We start from the raw sequence: 19160 nt of genomic DNA, 5'->3' as shown, positions 1-19160 counted from the left end.
AGCCATGTCGCGGACACTGACGTCTTGCTTATTGGTTACAAACACAATGCAATGAAGGGTCCCTAGTGGACTAAACCGATATGATGGCTTGGAAGACTATGGAAAGGGGTGGGGACAGATGAAGAGTGGGAAAGACATAATGGGACACAGTACACTCAGTTGATAACTAGGCTCATTGAAATGATAATACTTTTCACATGAACAGCCGCTCATTTGAAAAGAATTCCAATATATATATACTGCTCAAAAAAATAAAGGGAACACTTAAACAACACAATGTAACTCCAAGTCAATCACACTTCTATGAAATCAAACTGTCCACTTAGGAAGCAACACTGATTGACAATACATTTCACATGCTGTTGTGCAAATGGAATAGACAACAGGTGGAAATTATAGGCAATTAGCAAGACACCCCCAATAAAGGAGTGGTTCTGCAGGTGGTGACCACAGACCACTTCTCAGTTCCTATGCTTCCTGGCTGATGTTTTGGTCACTTTTGAATGCTGGCGGTGCTTTCACTCTAGTGGTAGCATCAGACGGAGTCTACAACCCACACAAGTGGCTCAGGTAGTGCAGCTCATCCAGGATGGCACATCAATGCGAGCTGTGGCAAGAAGGTTTGCTGTGTCTGTCAGCGTAGTGTCCAGAGCATGGAGGCGCTACCAGGAGACAGGCCAGTACATCAGGAGACGTGGAGGAGGCCGTAGGAGGGCAACAACCCAGCAGCAGGACCGCTACCTCCGCCTTTGTGCAATGAGGAGCAGGAAGAGCACTGCCAGAGCCCTGCAAAATGACCTCCAGCAGGCCACAAATGTGCATGTGTCTGCTCAAACAGTCAGAAACAGACTCCATGAGGGTGGTATGAGGGCCCGACGTCCACAGGTGGGGGTTGTGCTTATAGCCCAACACTGTGCAGGACGTTTGGCATTTGCCAGAGAACACCAAGATTGGCAAATTCGCCACTGGCGCCCTGTGCTCTTCACAGACGAAAGCAGGTTCACACTGAGCACATGTGACAGACGTGACAGAGCCAGGAGACGCCGTGGAGAACATTCTGCTGCCTGCAACATCCTCCAGCATGACCGGTTTGGCGGTGGGTCAGTCATGGTGTGGGGTGGCATTTCTTTGGGGGGCCGCACAGCCCTCCATGTGCTCGCCAGAGGTAGCCTGACTGCCATTAGGTACCGAGATGAGATCCTCAGACCCCTTGTGAGACCATATGCTGGTGCAGTTGGCCCTGGGTTCCTCCTAATGCAAGACAATGCTAGACCTCATGTGGCTGGAGTGTGCCAGCAGTTCCTGCAAGAGGAAGGCATTGATGCTATGGACTGGCCCGCCCGTTCCCCAGACCTGAATCCAATTGAGCACATCTGGGACATCATGTCTCGCTCCATCCACCAACGCCACGTTGCACCACAGACTGTCCAGGAGTTGGCGGATGCTTTAGTCCAGGTCTGGGAGGAGATCCCTCAGGAGACCATCCGCTACCTCATCAGGAGCATGCCCAGGCGTTGTAGGGAGGTCATACCTGGGAAAGGATATAGTAATCCTTCTAACCCCCCCCCCCAAAAAAAAAAAATATATAGATGTACTATTTTAAAGTGGTTGTTCCACTGGATATCATAAGGTGAATGCACCAATTTGTAAGTCGCTCTGGATAAGAGCGTCTGCTAAATGACGTAAATGTAAATGTAAATACAGGCACGTGGAGGCCACACACACTACTGAGCCTCATTTTGACTTGTTTTAAGGACATTACATCAAAGTTGGATCAGCCTGTAGTGTGGTTTTCCACTTTAATTTTGAGTGTGACTCCAAATCCAGACCTCCATGGGTTGATAAATTGGATTTCCATTGATTATTTTTGTGTGATTTTGTTGTCAGCACATTCAACTATGTAAAGAAAAAAGTATTTAATAAGATTATTTCATTCATTCAGATCTAGGATGCGTTATTTTAGTGTTCCCTTTATTTTTTGGAGCAGTGTATTTACGCCTGTATGTCTTGTGGCGTCTTTGTTGAAATCTCCGGTCCGTCCGCTGGAGAGTCGGTTGACAGAAATTCTCTGGCTGTGTTCACCAGAGATCAAAGTCTTTCATAGTTGCTCTGTTATAATTCATATGTCAGACGTACCAATGGTCGTTCGATAGGGAAATGTTCTCCAGAATGGATATTTCAAATTGAGTCAAAATTTAAACAAGATGGCAACCAACAAGTTCGGCATGGTGGCTGCACTTTTACTTTATGTGTTTGTTTGCATCTGCTATTTAGATGAAAGAATAGTAAATTCTCAGCAACTTCTCAGTCATGCAAACACTTTTGATGGCATCCAGCACTTCGGATTTGGAAGGAATGTTATATACCAAACTTTCATACCTTGGCACAAACCAAAACCATCATCGAAATCCAGTCTGAAATTGCAAATTAATGGTGGAGATCTTATAATAACTCTATGCCTTCTCTTATCGGGTGATATCCATCAATGCCCAGGACCTCACTTTATCACGAACCCCATCAAACGGCCTATGCACCCATGCTCCTCTTGCGAACGTTGGATAAAGAGTAACAGCAAAGCTTTGGTATGTTTGGAATGCGCGCAGTGGATTAATCTAAAATGCAGCGATTCTAGCTTTGGGCATGGGGTCAATGAAGCTTACCGTTGCTGTCGGTGTGCTGTACCCGCAGGGTGTGTGAGCATTGAAGGTGGAGTGGGACCAGATGACTTACCGAGGGTGGAGAGTGCACCGAGGAGGGGGGGTTCACAGCAGAGCGGAGGCAACCAGAGGCAAGTGACGGGGGACGCGGTGGTGAGGACGATGGAGTGGCACCTGGGGAGGGGTGCTCCATGGCGACAGAGAGGCCACCAGAGGCAGGGCAGTGGGAAGATGGCAGCGCAGTGGGAGGCGAGTTACAAGTGGATCAGGAATTCAATGAGACCTTTGGGAAGAAGGGCTTACATTTTGTGGACTTAAACGTCCGAAGCCTACTATCGAAGATCGATGAGATACGCCTGTTGCTTTGTAAATCAGAGGTGGGTGTCTAATGTTTTACTGAGACATGGTTGGATTCATCTGTTTGTGACTCAGAAATTAAGATAGGTAATTACTCTGTTGTCAGGAAGGATCGGAATCGGAACGGTGGGGGAATATGTGCGTTTGTAAGATCAGACATTGCTTTTAACGTAAGATCGGATTTAAACGCTGATCTGGAGATTGTCTGGCTGGATATCTGCCTTCCCAAAACCAAGCCGATTTTGTTGGGGGTGTGTTATCTTCTCTAGGGCCGGCGGGACGAAATCGTCCCACCTACGTAACAGCCAGTGGAATCCTGTGGCGCGTTATTCAAATACCTTAGAAATGCTATTACTTCAATTTCTCAAACATATGACTATTTTACACCATTTTAAAGACAAGACTCTCGTTAATCTAACCACACTGTCCGATTTCAAAAAGGCTTTACAACGAAAGCAAAACATTAGATTATGTCAGCAGAGTACCCAGACAGAAATAATCAGACACCCATTTTTCAAGCTAGCATATAATGTCACAAAAAACAAAACCACAGCTAAATGCAGCACTAACCTTTGATGATCTTCATCAGATGACACACCTAGGACATTATGTTATACAATACATGCATGTTTTGTTCAATCAAGTTCATATTTATATCAAAAACCAGCTTTTTACATTACCATGTGACGTTCAGAACTAGCATACCCCCGCAAACTTCCGGTGAATTTACTAAATTACTTACGATAAACGTTCACAAAAAGCATAACAATTATTTTAAGAATTATAGATACAGAACTCCTCTATGCACTCGATATGTCCGATTTTAAAATAGCTTTTCGGTGAAAGCACATTTTGCAATATTCTAAGTAGATAGCCCGGCATCACAGGGCTAGCTATTTAGACACCCAGCAAGTTTAGCACTCACCAAAGTCAGATTTACTATAAGAAAAATGTTATTACCTTTGGTGTTCTTCGTCAGAATGCACTCCCAGGACTTCTACTTCAATAACAAATGTTGGTTTGGTCCCAAATAATCCATTGTTATATCCAAATAGCTGCGTTTTGTTCGTGCGTTCAAGACACTATCCGAAAGGGTAAAGAAGGGTGACGAGCATGGCGCATTTCGTGACAAAAAAATTCTAAATATTCCATTACCATACTTCGAAGCATGTCAACCGCTGTTTAACCTGTTGGGTCTAGGGGGCAGCATTTGCACGTCTGGATAAAAAAAATGTACCCGATTTAATCTGGTTACTAATCCTACCCAGTAACTAGAATATGCATATACTTATTATATATGGATAGAAAACACTCTAAAGTTTCCAAAACTGTTTGAATGGTGTCTGTGAGTATAACAGAACTCATTTGGCAGGCAAAACCCTGAGACATTTTCTGACAGGAAGTGGATACCTGATGTGTTGTATTGACTTTAAACCTATCCCATTGAAAAACACAGGGGTTTAGGAATATTTTGGCACTTCCTATTGCTTCCACTAGATGTCACCAGCCTTTACAAAGTGTTTTGAGTCTTCTGGAGGGAGATCTGACCGAACAAGAGCCATGGAACGGTGATGTCCCATTAGACACCTGGCGCGCTAGTTCATGTTGGGTACCCTCGTTCCAATACGTTATAAAAGAGTATGCATTCGTCCACCTTGAATATTATTCATGTTCTGGTTAAAAAAGGCCCTAATGATTTATGCTATACAACGTTTGACATGTTTGAACGAACGGAAATATATTTTTTCCCTCGTTCATGACGAGAAGTCCGGCTGGCTTACATCATGTGCTAACGAGACGGAGATTTTTGGACATAAATGATGAGCTTTTTTGAACAAAACTACATTCGTTATGGACCTGTGATACCTGGAAGTGACATCTGATGAAGAGAATCAAAGGTAATGGATTATTTACATAGTATTTTCGATTTTAGATCTCCCCAACATGACGTCTAGTCTGTATCGCAACGCGTATTTTTCTGGGCGCAGTGCTCAGATTATTGCAAAGTGTGATTTCCCAGTAAGGTTATTTTTAAATCTGGCAAGTTGATTGCGTTCAAGAGATGTAAATCTATAATTCTTTAAATGACAATATAATATTTTACCAATGTTTTCTAATTTTAATTATTTAATTTGTGACGCTGACTTGACTGCCGGTTATTGGAGGGAAACGATTTCCTCAACATCAATGCCATAGTAAAACGCTGTTTTTGTATATAAATATGAACTTGATAGAACTAAAAATGCATGCATTGTCTAACATAATGTCCTAGGAGTGTCATCTGATGGAGATTGTAAAAGGTTAGTGCATCATTTTAGCTGGTTTTATGGTTTTGGTGACCCTGTCTTTGACTTGACAAAACATTACACACAACTCTTGTAAATGTACTGTCCTAACATACTCTAAATTTATGCTTTCGCCGTAAAACCTTTTTGAAATCGTAAAACGTGGTTAGATTAAGGAGATGTTTATCTTTCAAATGGTGTAACATAGTTGTATTTTTGAAAAATTTGAATTTTGACATTTATTTGGATTCAAATTTGCCGCTCTTGAAATGCACCTGCTGTTGATGGAGTGCACCACGGGTGGCACGCTAGCGTCCCACCTAGCCCCAAGAGGTTAAAATCCATTTTTAGGCCATTTTTCTCGGAAAAAAAGCGATAATATTCCGACCGGGAATCTGCATTTAGGTAAACAGACGAAAGAAAATAAAGCATGGGGTCGACTCGGGCACGCGCCTAAGCCCACTGTCCTCTGATCGGCCACTTGCCAAACACCCTAATGTGTTTCAGCCTGGGGCTGCCTCGACATCATTCAGCTTTTTCCCGGGCTCTGAGAGCCTATGGGAGCCGTAGGAAGTGTCACGTTACAGCAAAGATCCTCAGTCTTCAATAAAAAGAGCCAAGATGAACAACAACTTGTCAGACAGGCCACTTCCTGTTCAGAATCCTCTCAGGTTTTTGCCTGCCATATGAGTTCTGTTATACTCAGACACCATTCAAACAGTTTTAGAAACTTTAGGGTGTTTTCTATCCAAAGCCAATAATTATATGCATATTCTAGTTACTGGGCAGGAGTAGTAACCAGATTAAATCGGGTACGTTTTTTATCCGGCCGTGTCAATACTGCCCCCTACCCCCAACAGGTTATAGGCCGCCCAAGCAGAATGCATTCTATGAAGGCCTTGAAATTGTGTTGTCAAACTGTAATGATTCGCTGTTGAAGGAAATAATTTTGTTAGGGGATATTAATACTGATGTCTGCAAAAGGAATAGCCCAACCCACAATGTATTTATGCACTTTTCTAGATCACTTGCTCTGACCCAAATGATAAACGATCCCACCAGGATATGTGAAACAGTGCAAAGTACGATTGACTTAATATTGGTGTCTGATAAATCTAAAATATCGCAGAGTGGAGTAATAGTCTATGGAATCAGTGATCATTTTATTGCATTTTACACAAGGAGGATTTTTAAAGATATATTTAAGTGTCACAAAACCGTTAGAATCAGAGGACTCAAAAAATACTGTGTAGAAAAGTTTAGGGAGGAAGGGGGTAAAATTGACTGGTCACCTGTGCTAGATAGTGTAGGGGTAGACAGTGCCTGGGAAGCCTTTAAATGTAGATTCCTTGATGTGGTGAATGTGGTGGCTCCTATTAGACGGGTCAGGGTAAAGCAGAGATCTAGCCCTTGGTTTAATCATGAGATTTTACAATCTATCCAAGCAAGGAATAAGGCCTTTAAGAAATGTAAGAACTCTCAAAAGCAGCATGATTTTGTCCTATATAAACGTCACAGAAATGAAGCACAGAGCAGGATGGATGAAGCTAAAAGGGGTTACTTTGCTGAGAAAATAATTAAAAACATAAATGACCCTAAAAAGCTTTGGAAATCATTTAAGGAACTAGGCTGTAGTAGTACTACCCAAAACAAACTAAACAGTATTGGACTGAACATCAAAGGGGAGATGGTATATGAAAAAGCAGAGGTTGCCAATGAATTCAACTCTTTTTTTACTTCTGTTGCCAGCAAGCTGGTTAGCAAGCTGCCCACCAGTTCTGGTTTGTATGGAAGCAACCAAGTCAAGAAGTATTATGTACAGTTAGGGGTTCAGCCAAACTCTTTTTCTTTTGCAAAGGTAGCAACAGCCAAAATAGTCAGTATGCTGGCAGAGCTTCTTCAGCGTCTCATCCCGTCAGCGGGATCAAAATCCAGCGAAAAATCATATCGGCAATTAGCATAAAAAAATATCTTAATTTTTACATTTTTTTTTTATTTTTATTTTTATAGATACACCTCTCCTGAATCGACCCACGTCGTCCGATTTCAAAAAGGTTTATAGGAAAAGCAAATCATTAGATTATGTTAGATGAGTCCATCGTAAAAAGCAGCTTCATAGCCATTTTCCGACCAACCACTTGCATCACATATAATCAAAAAACAGCTAAATGCAGCACTAACCTTTTACAAACTTCATCAGATGGCACCCCTAGGACATCATGTTATACAATGCATGCATTCTTTTGTTCAATAAAGGTCATATTTATATATAAAAACAGCATTTTTACATCTCTGTCTGAGGTTGACTAAATAATTTCCCCTCAAATGCGTCCCGGTAAACAATGCTACATTTCCCTAAATTACTATCCTATAACGATTTTTTAAATTTATATTGTCAATCTAACATTTATAGATGAATATCTCTTGAGAACACCTGTCATACCAGATTTTAAATTAACTTTACTGGGTAATCACACTTTGCGATAAAAGGAGATGCGATACTCAGAAAATGAGCTAATATACAGAGCTCGGCGCCATCTTGGAAACAATCGCATGTCACATCTCATCTTGTATAATATTGTCAATAATCGCCTACCTTTAGTTGTCTTCATCAGAAAGCATCCCAGGTCCACAACAGATGTATTTTCGGTCAAAAAGTCCATACTTCACGTTCCATTAGCCTGCTGTTGGTAGCGCGTCGTATGGCTCTCTCCAAGCGCAGGGCTGAAGTTCCGGGTAAAATGCGATTCTCCCGCCTGTAGGTTCGTTCAAACATGTCAAACGTTGTAAAACATTAATCTTCAGGGCCTGTAACACCAAGAGAGCCAATAAGATTCGAGGTGGATGATTTCATGGCCTTTAAAACCGTTTCCAAAGGTGGGGGCAGACATGGCCGCCGGCGTCATAATGGTGATGGCCCATCCCCTGTGACCAATTTCCAACTCGTCTCATTCACTGAGTTTTGACTCTATAAGGCTCAAACCACTGTGAAAAGACGGGCGACATCTAGTGGAAGCAATAGGAAGTGCTCACTGAACCATGGTTAACGGTGTTATTTATAGGGAAAGATGAGAAGTCGAGTCCACAATTCAGAATTCCACTTCCTGTTTCAATCGGTCTCGGGGTTTTGACTGCCATTTGAGTTCTGTTATACTCACAGACACCATTCAAACAGTTTTAGAAACTTTAGAGTGTTTTCTATCCATATATAATAAGTATATGCATGCCCTAGCTTCTGAGTTTGATTAGTAGGCCGTTGAAAATGGGAACGATTTTTTTTCAAAATGCGCTGTGGCGCCCCCTATCCTAGGGTATCCTCAAGAGGCTCCAAAGCCACAGGCCTGGATAATATCCCTGCAAGGTTTCTAATAGATTCTGCTGAGCAAATTGGCCCTTGTATTACGCATATTGTTAATCTCTCTCTTGAACAAGGCACCTTTCCCAGGGACATGAAACAAGCTAAGGTTATACCTCTGTATAAGAAGGGGATAAAGTCTGACCCTGGGAATTATAGGCCTGTATCTATCCTCTGTGTATAATCAAAGATCCTGGAGAGAATTGTACATGAGAAAATGTATGAATATGTTAACAAACAGGGTCTAATGTATGATTTTCAGTTGGGTTTTAGAAAAACATACTCCACTGATTCATGTCTATTTACTTGACTGACTTCATCAGGAAAGAGATTGATGAGGGAAATCTGTGGGTAATGGTACTGCTTGACCTAGAGAAGGCCTTTGATACAGTTAACCACTGTCTCCTAATCTCCAAACTGGAGGCACTGGGGTTAAGCAGTATCCCTCTAGGCTGGGTAAAGTCCTATTTATCAGGAAGGGAGCAAGTAGTAGAGGTTAATGGTTCACTGTCTCAGGCAAAACCAATGAGTTGTGGCGTTCCGCAGGGGAGCGTTCTTGGGCCTCTGCTGTTTTTATTGTATATTAATGATATGATAGATGCTTGTTCTTGCCGTCCTTTTCTTTATGCGGATGACTCTACACTTCTGGTGTCTCACAAAAGTAAAACTATGTTGGAGAGCATACTTAGCACAGAGCTTACCAACATTAGCAAATGGCTTGGAGATAATAAGCTATCTCTGCACTTAGGGAAAACTGAAGCAATTATTTTTGAATCCAGACATAAATTGTGTAGGTCGTCTGAAATCAGAGTGGAGTTAGGGGGGGAGGTGTTGACTACTAAAACCTCTGTTAGCTACTTGGGATGTATCCTTGATGGAAGCTTGGGAGGTGTGAGCATTGCCAATAAGGTGCTAGGGAAGGTTAATGCCAGGACTATGTTTTTGGCTAGAAAGTCCAAGCTGCTTGATAAGGACTCCATGAAAGTGCTAGCTACTGCCCTCATTCAATGCCATTTTAAATATGCTAGTACTTCCTGGTTTGGGGGCTTATCTAAACTTATGAAGGGTGTGAGATTTGGCCCTGCATAATGGGGTGTTAAAGTTTAACCTATACCTTTAAGCTAATAAGTATTGTTGGGTTTTATTTCACTTATTAGATATGATGCATTGCCATTTACAGTAGATGTAGGCCTAAGTATGAACGGACTGTAATGCACTAAGAGGTTTATATTGTATTAACATATATTGAGCAACATATAATAGACATGACTAACTGGAGGGTTGCTGGCTAGTAGGAGTGTAGGCTGAGTAGACTCGTGACACACACACACACACAATGCCTGGTTGTGGGGTCGCTCAAGGACAGGTGAACGGGAGGGGCTGGTAGAATGGAAGCAGAAACTGTCCTAACTGTAGCATAAAAACAGGCACTGTCCTTGGGTGTCTGACTCTCGGGTACACACATGAAGATAAGCTAGAAGACAACTATGGTTGGCAACAAAGATGCGTCTAGATGCTGGGACCAGCCGCCAACGATAGGATGAGTAAGTTTAAACCACGCTCATCCTCCCTCTGACAGGCCAGCAGTGAGCTGGAACTATCTCTGTCAAAGTATTTAATGAAGAACTTATGATGTCATTTTCAGTTCTCTGTTTGCCCTGCGAGGTGTTACAGTGAATACGGAATTTGCATTTGCCATTTATTAACTGCTGAATAAATATTGACATTAATATAAAATATAATTGACTCTTTGTTCCTATATCAGATTCGAACACATGCAGCCTTAACAATTTGGTGACCCCGACGTGATCTGAAGGAACTTCGCTGGAAACACCAGCCTTTTGGGCACGGCTGTCGCCGAACGGGGTCCTCTCACAAAAAGACCGGTCTTCAAATAACAGGTAAGCAGATACCTATTGTGATAACTGAAATTCTGCATATTGGCATTATCCAAATTTATTTTGTGAGATTACCACTCTGGTGTAAGTCGCTAAAAATTGTAGAACCAACCTACAATATAATTTATATATATATATATGTATATGGAAATTATATAGAAAATATAAAGGAACAATGGTCAATGCCTTTTCAATTGGCCAATAAGAATGAATGATTAAGTGTGTGCGATTGAATTGTTATTAAAAGACTGACTGTATGTATGTATGAGATATGCAATAACTGTAAAAGGAGAATAACAGTTAAATGAATATGTGTGTGTGAGGGTAGACGGCAGCACAACCTCTGTGCGCGATGGAATATTGGAAATAAGATAAATTCAATCGTGATCGAATTGAACGGCAATATTCCGGGTTCACAGGATTTTAACTCGGTATGTTGGATATAAAATAAGCTCAATCGTGAACGAATTGAACGGCAACATACAGAGAGGGGTGCTGGACATTAAAAGGGTTCAATCGTGAACGAATTGGACAGTTTACCGATAATAAGAAACAGTGAACGACAATACAATCCGCGGCAAACGACAGAGTATTGGATATAAGATAAATTCAGGAAATTGCATTAACTGAATGGCAATACTCTGGGGATAAATTAAGTTTTCCGCTCAAGTAAACGGCAGAGTATTTAAATTGGGTAACTAGTGCTAGTTGTTTGACGACAATATTCTGGAGATAAGATACGTTTACTGTTTGAAACAAGGTGTATTGGACATACGATAAGTTCACTGGGCGAATGAGAGCTTGTATGAGTGAGTGAAAGTGTATACAGTCACACAAGGGATTATAAAAATAAAAATAAAAACTAGACCATTAATTTAGTATTACAAAACAAATTACTAGAGCTCAAGATATGACCCAAATTGAGTAACGGACTCCCAGTCGACGGGGAGCCCGGTAGAATATTGGAAACGCTAAAACGAAAAACAGACAAAACCTGTTCCGAGTGGAAGCAGGAGGGGGAAGCGTGTAAAGGCAACTTTACAAGAAGCAATGGAGAAGGCTCAATTAAAGGAGCAGAATAACTACGATGGTAATTCAACAAACATGGGCAGTAAATCCTCAAAGGAGGTGCAGGAATTAACGGGAGATGAGCGATACATGGAGTTAAATGTTATAAAATAAACATTTATTTCGGTCCAATGTGGAGAAGGAAGTATGAATTTGATGGAAGTTTGGATGTGGAGAAGTTGGGACTAATGGTAAGAAAGTAGAAAGAGAGAGAGGCAGAGTCAATGGTCACAGGAGTACGTGCCTAATTGTACGACTACAGACATTGATAAATAGGGTTATTTGCGAAGAGTGTCCATCAGTTCAATATCGCATTGGTGGTTCAGTGATAGAAGTCTCTCCTGCAATGCGGGAGACTCGGGTTCGCTTCTCAGCCTATGCATCAGTGGATACAAATTTTAGGTGCTGATTGTTATTCAACTGTTGGTATGTTTTGCCTGGAAAGATACGGTTGTTAGTGGTTGTTTAAGATATAAACCGAACGTTTTGATGGCTTGTTTAGTTTAAACTGAAGAGACAGTTACCGAAATCTAATGAATTATAATGAGCGGATAGGTTTGAAGGGAGTTGTATTAAGTATTTTATAAATATGGCAATTTACATGGTACATTTAAGGTCATAGACATTTCATAAGTGTGAAGCCAAACGAGAGATACAGTTGTAACATTGGTTTTAATCTTGCGATAGAGGAAAGGCAGAACGCTGTTTGAAAAGAGGTCATATTTTTTCCTACGGGTATGTGGCTGGAAGCGGTTCTGGTCTGAATAATGGAATCGTAAAAGTTTTGTGATAAATTCTGGTTATTGATTCGTGGTATTGATTGTTTAGTAACACCAGTAAATTGAACATTGCATGGAAAAATATCAAATCATTAAAGTGAATTACAGGTGGAGTTAATTTAATTTTTACAGGGACGGTGCACATTAAACACAGTTGTGTATAATGGCAGGGTATTCCTAGCAAACAGAATGGGCCAGTTTGCAGACAAACTGAAGGGGTTTTAAGGTTTTAAGCAATCTTGGGTCAAATTAGTCAAATAGTACGTTAAAATATGGGGTTTCATAGATTGGAAGTAAAATATTTTATCCAAGGGTAGTGTATGTTCAATTAAAGTACACAGAGCCGTTGAGGAAGTTTAAAACAAATGATTAATGATTTGAGGAAGTACAGTGGAGTTATTATTAGGTTTTGTTTGTAGTTAACTTTTGGGTTTTTGAATCGGTGTAGTATGATGAAACGCTGACCAAGTGGTTATTTTATGGAAAAAGGAGCGCTTAGCTCTCTTTGGGAAAAATTCTTAGAGACAGGATATCTTAAAGGGGTATACACACACATGGCATTTTGAAGTTTTGTTTTCTGAGTTTTAATTAAACACGTGAAATTCTTTTGATAGGGAATGTTCTGGAAACTTGAGATACAAAATGTAGATAAAGTTCTTAGCTTTCATGTGTCTAATGTAGTGAGAAACACATTTTTGAAAGGGTGGTATGACGTGTGACCCCTCTGGTGGCTTCCCTGTGTGGTCTGATCAGCCACATTGAAAAGCCATTTGGATAGTGAATTTAAGGTCATTTGTGATACTGACTTTAAGGGAATTTGTATAACTGATAATTATGATGAGTTAAAGTTCTTAGACACAATTGATAATTTGAACCAATGAGAAGACTAAAAGGGCAAAGCCTTAGAATAAGGGTAGGCTTTCTTAAGTCTATTTTCCTAGAACAATAAGGGTACATACATTTTCCTTTATGGTAGTTCAGATGTTTATTTTCCCTTAGGAAGTCAGCTGTGGTTGTAAGCAGTGGAAGAGATTTAACACAACAGGGCTGTGGAATTGACATAATAGTATTACTATATTTTGTTGTGAATAAGTTTAATAATGGTAGACTTATGTCAACAGGACAGGGATATATGACATCTGTAGGTGATCCAAGATTATTGAGAGTATCAAGATAAATTTAAGTAGATATGCAATATCTAGACAGGTTGATTTTTCTAAAGTTCAGGAGTGCAACCAAGGAGACAATGAGACATTTAGTCAATATTTAGAAACAACCCATATTATGAGAAAAAGCTGGAGACAGATAGAAGGGCAGACAGAGAGATTCTCCCCTGCACTGCTGAAACCTTGAGGGTTGGGGAGTAGCAGGAAGAAAGGAGGGGGGCCAGCAGGAGTAGATAGGAAGAGAATTTGTTTCACTTAGCTTTAGGATATTAATTCATGGAGAGACTAGCGGCTCCATTGGCAGGCATGTATTTTAGTTTTGATTTTAAGTTTATGTTTGGTAAATTCGCTAGGAGGAGATATGATCATTTTGTTCAAAGTAATTGTTACCCTAACTAAAAGGGCTTAGTTGGTTTCAGGTGTTAGACACTGAACCATTGCCCAGACACTATTCTGCACAGTAGGCCGAAATAGTAGCACTGACTAGAGCCGGCGAAATAAGAAAGGAGAGAAAAGTTACTATTTACACAGACAAGCACATAGACATTTAAAACCATACAAAGCAGCACAGATAAATCTTAAATAAGACACTTGACAGAGAATTGTTACAGGGTAGCTTAGGATGAATGCCCCAGGGAGAATTGGACATGTGGAAAATGAAAGGGGGCAATCCTACAAGAGAAGGGCTGACATAAGGATAATTTGTTTAGATATGCAGCAATATTTATACATGGCTTGAGCCATGTATAAATAGGGGGAGTATGGTAGAGCAATCGTTAGAGGCGATAGAACAGGTTAGGATAATTACGTAAACAAATTGTTTGTTGTAGAATATCCATTCCAACATTTGGAAATTGACTTATTGAACTATTCCGAATTGAGGGGAAGAAGGGGTGTTTAACAAGAATAGATAAGTATAGCAAATGGGTAGAAGCGTTCCCAACTTACTTGGTGGACATGATTATGGTAGCTAAAATATTAAGTCAAGATATTATCCCTAGAGTTGGTTTACTAGGAGCCATCTTTTTAAATGATGGATGACAGTTTAGCTAATCAGGTACAGCCTATAGAATGCCAGAGTTAGAGATACCAGAACAGGTAGACATAGAAGTTGAAGAAATACTAGCAGAGCACATGAGAAGACTGTTTGTTAACCAAACCCGTATGTCCAAGATTTTGTGTCCAACAGGTGAATTACAGGAGAAGGTGATTCACTCAGTACAACCAGGAGACTGGGTGTGGATCCAGTCCCTGAGGAGAAAAGACGGGAAGCAGCCCCGTGGGGAAGGCCCATACCAGGTTCTGTTAAACCAATGCCTTTGCCATTAGAAAAGCTGAGAGAGTCACTTGGGTCCACGTTACCCACTGCAAGGAGGTATGTACACATATCCACTGCTGATCACACACAGAGTTAGGAGAAGAACCGATACCAACAGGGTCCGGGGGTTACCTCCTTAACGAAGATTTCCTATCCCGACCGTTCATCACTGTGTGTGCTCCTAGAGGTGTGAGTATGGGGTGGTACCTAGCAGAGAGACTAAGGGCAGGAGAGGGTTGGCGGTTTTGGGGAAGAGTAGAGACTCTGAGCTGCATCATAGTCTAATCTTTCTGATACATTCAGATCCACCACCTTCTGGTACTAATCATACGATACCGTTGTCATTGAGAAGAAGTAGAAGATAAACTATATAATACACTGATGAGTGACTTACAGAATAAGGAATCAAAGAAGATCAAGATGTAGGATTTAAGGTAAACATTAAACAACTTCCTGGGAAAGCAGACAACTGTACAGGAATTGGGGTTGGCCAGATAGAAGTGCTCAGCCAACCCACCTTGGTTCACCTTAACTCCTGATGAGTACCAGTGTTATAGATATAAGATTGGCACCGAGAACTTAGATGATTTTAATGGCTGAAAGTAATCGTTAATGTGACTGACTTAAGTTTGAAAGCACAGGAGAAAATGTTTAACCTCATAGCACCTATAACTGATGTAGGGTGGGCCAGTACCAGTAAAGGACGCATACGACAGAAATTACCTCAAAGGGTGGTTAGGAACTTGCGCCCTGGGGTTATTGGTCCAACCAGTTCGAGTTAGTCATCAGAGGCCAGTTATAGGAGGCTAAAGTAGGCACAGGAGGAGTTTTGACCAGGATGGGATTAGCTTTGTCTAGATGGATGCTATTGGCATACTCAGGGATGTTCCAGATGAATACAAAGCTATGAATCAAATATGTGAGGGCTTTAACACTACATTATTTTAGTAGTTGACAATAAATAAAAATGTGGATGGGATTAATGACATCTTTTATAATCAACAGAGATTCATGAATGAAACCGGGGATGCAGTAAAGAGGTTCTCTGACCAATTATCCGCCACCCCCCTCATGACCTGGTAAAATAGACTGACTCTCGATATGTTACTGGCAAAGGAGGATGGTGTAGGTAGAATGATTAGGTTCATTACTGTACGTACATTCCTGATAACACAGCCCATGTTTGGGAAATGGAAAAGTGTTGTAGGAACTGTATTATGGGCAGCTTTCACCTGTATGAGTGTGTTTGTGTTGTGTGGTTGTTGTTTGGTCCCTTGTGCGAGAGGTCTCATTTCCAGAACTCTAGAGAGATCGATAACGGAGCAGATAGTGAGATATGGACCGAGTCAATGTTCAGATCAGTGGGACGACAAATATCTACCGCCGAGCCTGGTGGAGGATTCATTCAGTTATGAGGAGCCCATGATAAGATGAGACCATCTTTAGAGTTTCCTGAATTAGTTTGATTTTGTGTGAAATTTCTGAATCCAATAAAAATAGATGTGTTATAATGTATGTGAAATATTTAGCCAATCGGGTGGATGTAATGAAAGGTTTGACTAAAAGATTTTACTCAGAAACCTTATAACCTGTTGGAATGTATTGGAAATACAGCTATAATAATGGGTTAAAAACTATATTATAATACTGTGTGAGTAAGACACTGTTACCAGAATGAGCAGGGCAGAGTTGATAAGACGACCTTGGGAAGGGAACAGGAGAAGAAGCCTCCCTAAGTTAGGGAGAGTAACACCGGCCTGGGAACGGCTAGTGGGCAGGAGATTAGAAGACAGGTGGCAAGGTTGATAAGGAATGTATGTGTACTGTGGGAAGAATACTGCCGCCTAAAGCTGGGTTGAGTTCTTTACTGATGTGTGTGTAACAGAGATTTGTTAACTATACTCGCACTGCACTGACAGGTATGGCTGAGCAACTAGAGGCTACCACTACAACCGCTAGACAAAATAGGATGAATGCCCTAAAAAAGTATTTCAAAACATGCATCCTAAGGCACTAGTTAAAAAAAGTAAATAAGAGGATAAATCTAATTTCTCCTGAATACAAGGTGTTATGTTTGGTGCAAATCCTACACAACACAGTACCACACACGTTGGGTATGATATTGGCTAATAATGGGGGGTGTATAAAACGTTTGGTGAACAATGCTGTACTTTTATCCCTAATAACACCAGCCCTATGGTAGCATGACCAAAGCCCTACTGGGACTTGACAACCTATCTGCTGAAATGAAGGGTGTAGCAGGGGTAGACGAGGAGAATTGGATGAGTACATTTTTTGGTAAGTACACATCTATGGTGGTTACTGGATTTCTGACCCTGATTGTTATGTTGATGCTATTAATGTGCTGTGCTGCCTGTGTAATACAATGTTTTAAGAAATCTATTACAGATGTAGCAACTGCTTCAGGTATGATGCCTCTCTTAGAGGTTCCTGGGACTGATACGGAGGCTCAATTCCGTGCCACCATGGGGCTTGCTAAGGATGACCCCTGGTTTGCAGTCAAGGAAATTGATGAATAAATTGTGCTCTCCCTATAGGTGGATTTAAGTTCCAGATTGGCAACGAGCCCAATTTGTACAAAGGTTAAAGGGATGGAGCCAATGTTTTGGTTGTGACACCTTGCAGGTGTCAAAAGGGGGAATCTCAAAATTGTATTAAATTTTTACGTTTTTACTAATTCTTTTTATGTTTTCTACTAATTCTGTTTTTATTTTTCAATTATTTTGTTAAATGACACCTAGTTGGTGTCAAAGGGGGGATTGTGAGATTTGGCCCTGCATAATGGGGTGTTAAATTTTAACCTATACCTTTAAGCTAATAAGTATTGTTGGGTTTTATTTCACTTATTAGATATGATGCATTACCATTTACAGTGGATGTAGGCCTAAGTATGAACGGACTGTAATGCACTAAGAGGTTTATATTGTATTAACATAGATTGAGCAACATATAATAGACATGTCTTCCCTGTAGCTCAGTTGGTAGAGCATGGTGTTTGCAATGCCAGGGTTGTGGGTTCGATTCCCACGGGGGGCCAGCACAGAAAAAAAAAAAAATGTATGAAATGTATGCATTCACTACTGTAAGTCGCTCTGGATAAGAGTCTCTGCTAAATGACTAAAAATGACTAAAATGTACATGATTAACTGGAGGGTTGCTGGCTAGTAGGAGTGTAGGCTGAGTAGACTCGTGACACACACACACAATGCCTGGTTGTGGGGTCGCTCAAGGACAGCAGAAACTGTCCTAACTGTAGCATAAAAACAGGCACTGTCCTTGGGTGTCTGACTCTCGGGTACACACATGAAGATAAGCTAGAAGACAACTATGGTTGGCAACAAAGATGCGTCTAGAGGCTGGGACCAGCCTGCACGCCAACGATAGGATGAGTAAGTTTAAACCACGCTCATCCTCCCTCTGACAGGCCAGCAGTGAGCTGGAACTATCTCTGTCAGAGTATTTAATGAAGAACTTATGATGTCATTTTCAGTTCTCTGTTTGCCCTGCGAGGTGTTACAGTGAATACGGAATTTGCATTTGCCATTTATTAACCGCTGAATAAATATTGACATTAATATAAAATATAATTGACTCTTTGTTCCTATATCAGATTCGAACACATGCAGCCTTAACAAGGGGAAGCTCCAGATAGCCCAGAATAAGTTGATCAGGGTAGTATTGAAGGTGAGTCCACGTACTCACATAGGCAGGAGCTGTTTTCAGGAACTAAACTGGCTGCCTGTTGAGGCTAGGGTGTCCCAGATTAGACTAGGTTTGGTTTACAGGAGTATTTATGGTCCTGCGCCCAGATATCTAAGTGATTACTTTCCTCGTGTCAGGGATGCACACAATCACAGCACCAGATCAGGTGTTGCTGATGTGTGCTTATACAGGTTCAGGAGTAATGCTGGGAAAGGTACTTTCTTGTATACTGGAGCCTCAGAATGGAATGAGTTGCCTCTGCCTATAAAAACAATGTCCTCTCTGGACAGCTTTAAAAATATGTTTGATGTCTTCTGTGCCCATATGTATAACCCCTATGATGTAACTGGAATGATGAGATAGATGTTCTTCTTTTATGTTTTTGTTTTATTATTTCACTGCCAAACTGTGTTCGATCTTGTCTAGCCATCTTGTCTCAAGAGGACCACAATGGAAATAAGTCCCAGACTTGTGTGTTATCCTCGATGATTTTATTCATGTGCATGTATGGCTTTTAAGTTTTATGTGTGCTTGTTTTTTAAAATGGTCGAATT

At 40.9% G+C, this 19160-nt stretch overlaps 1 long non-coding RNA gene across 1 annotated transcript; it reads left to right on the top strand.

Moving 5' to 3' along the window:
- The first annotated feature begins 9991 nt into the window (after nt 1-9991).
- Nucleotides 9992-18491, top strand: LOC123742432 (uncharacterized). Its single transcript, XR_006769570.1, has 3 exons — nt 9992-10198; nt 10420-10555; nt 17076-18491. It is a non-coding gene; the product is annotated as an uncharacterized lncRNA (long non-coding RNA).
- Nucleotides 18492-19160: the final 669 nt, after the last annotated feature.

The sequence above is a fragment of the Salmo salar genome, chromosome ssa04 (genome assembly GCF_905237065.1).
Source record: "Salmo salar chromosome ssa04, Ssal_v3.1, whole genome shotgun sequence".
In the NCBI taxonomy this organism is placed as follows: Eukaryota; Metazoa; Chordata; class Actinopteri; order Salmoniformes; family Salmonidae; genus Salmo; species Salmo salar.
Note: the sequence above shows the minus strand (reverse complement) of the source record. Positions and strands in the feature narration are given on the sequence as shown.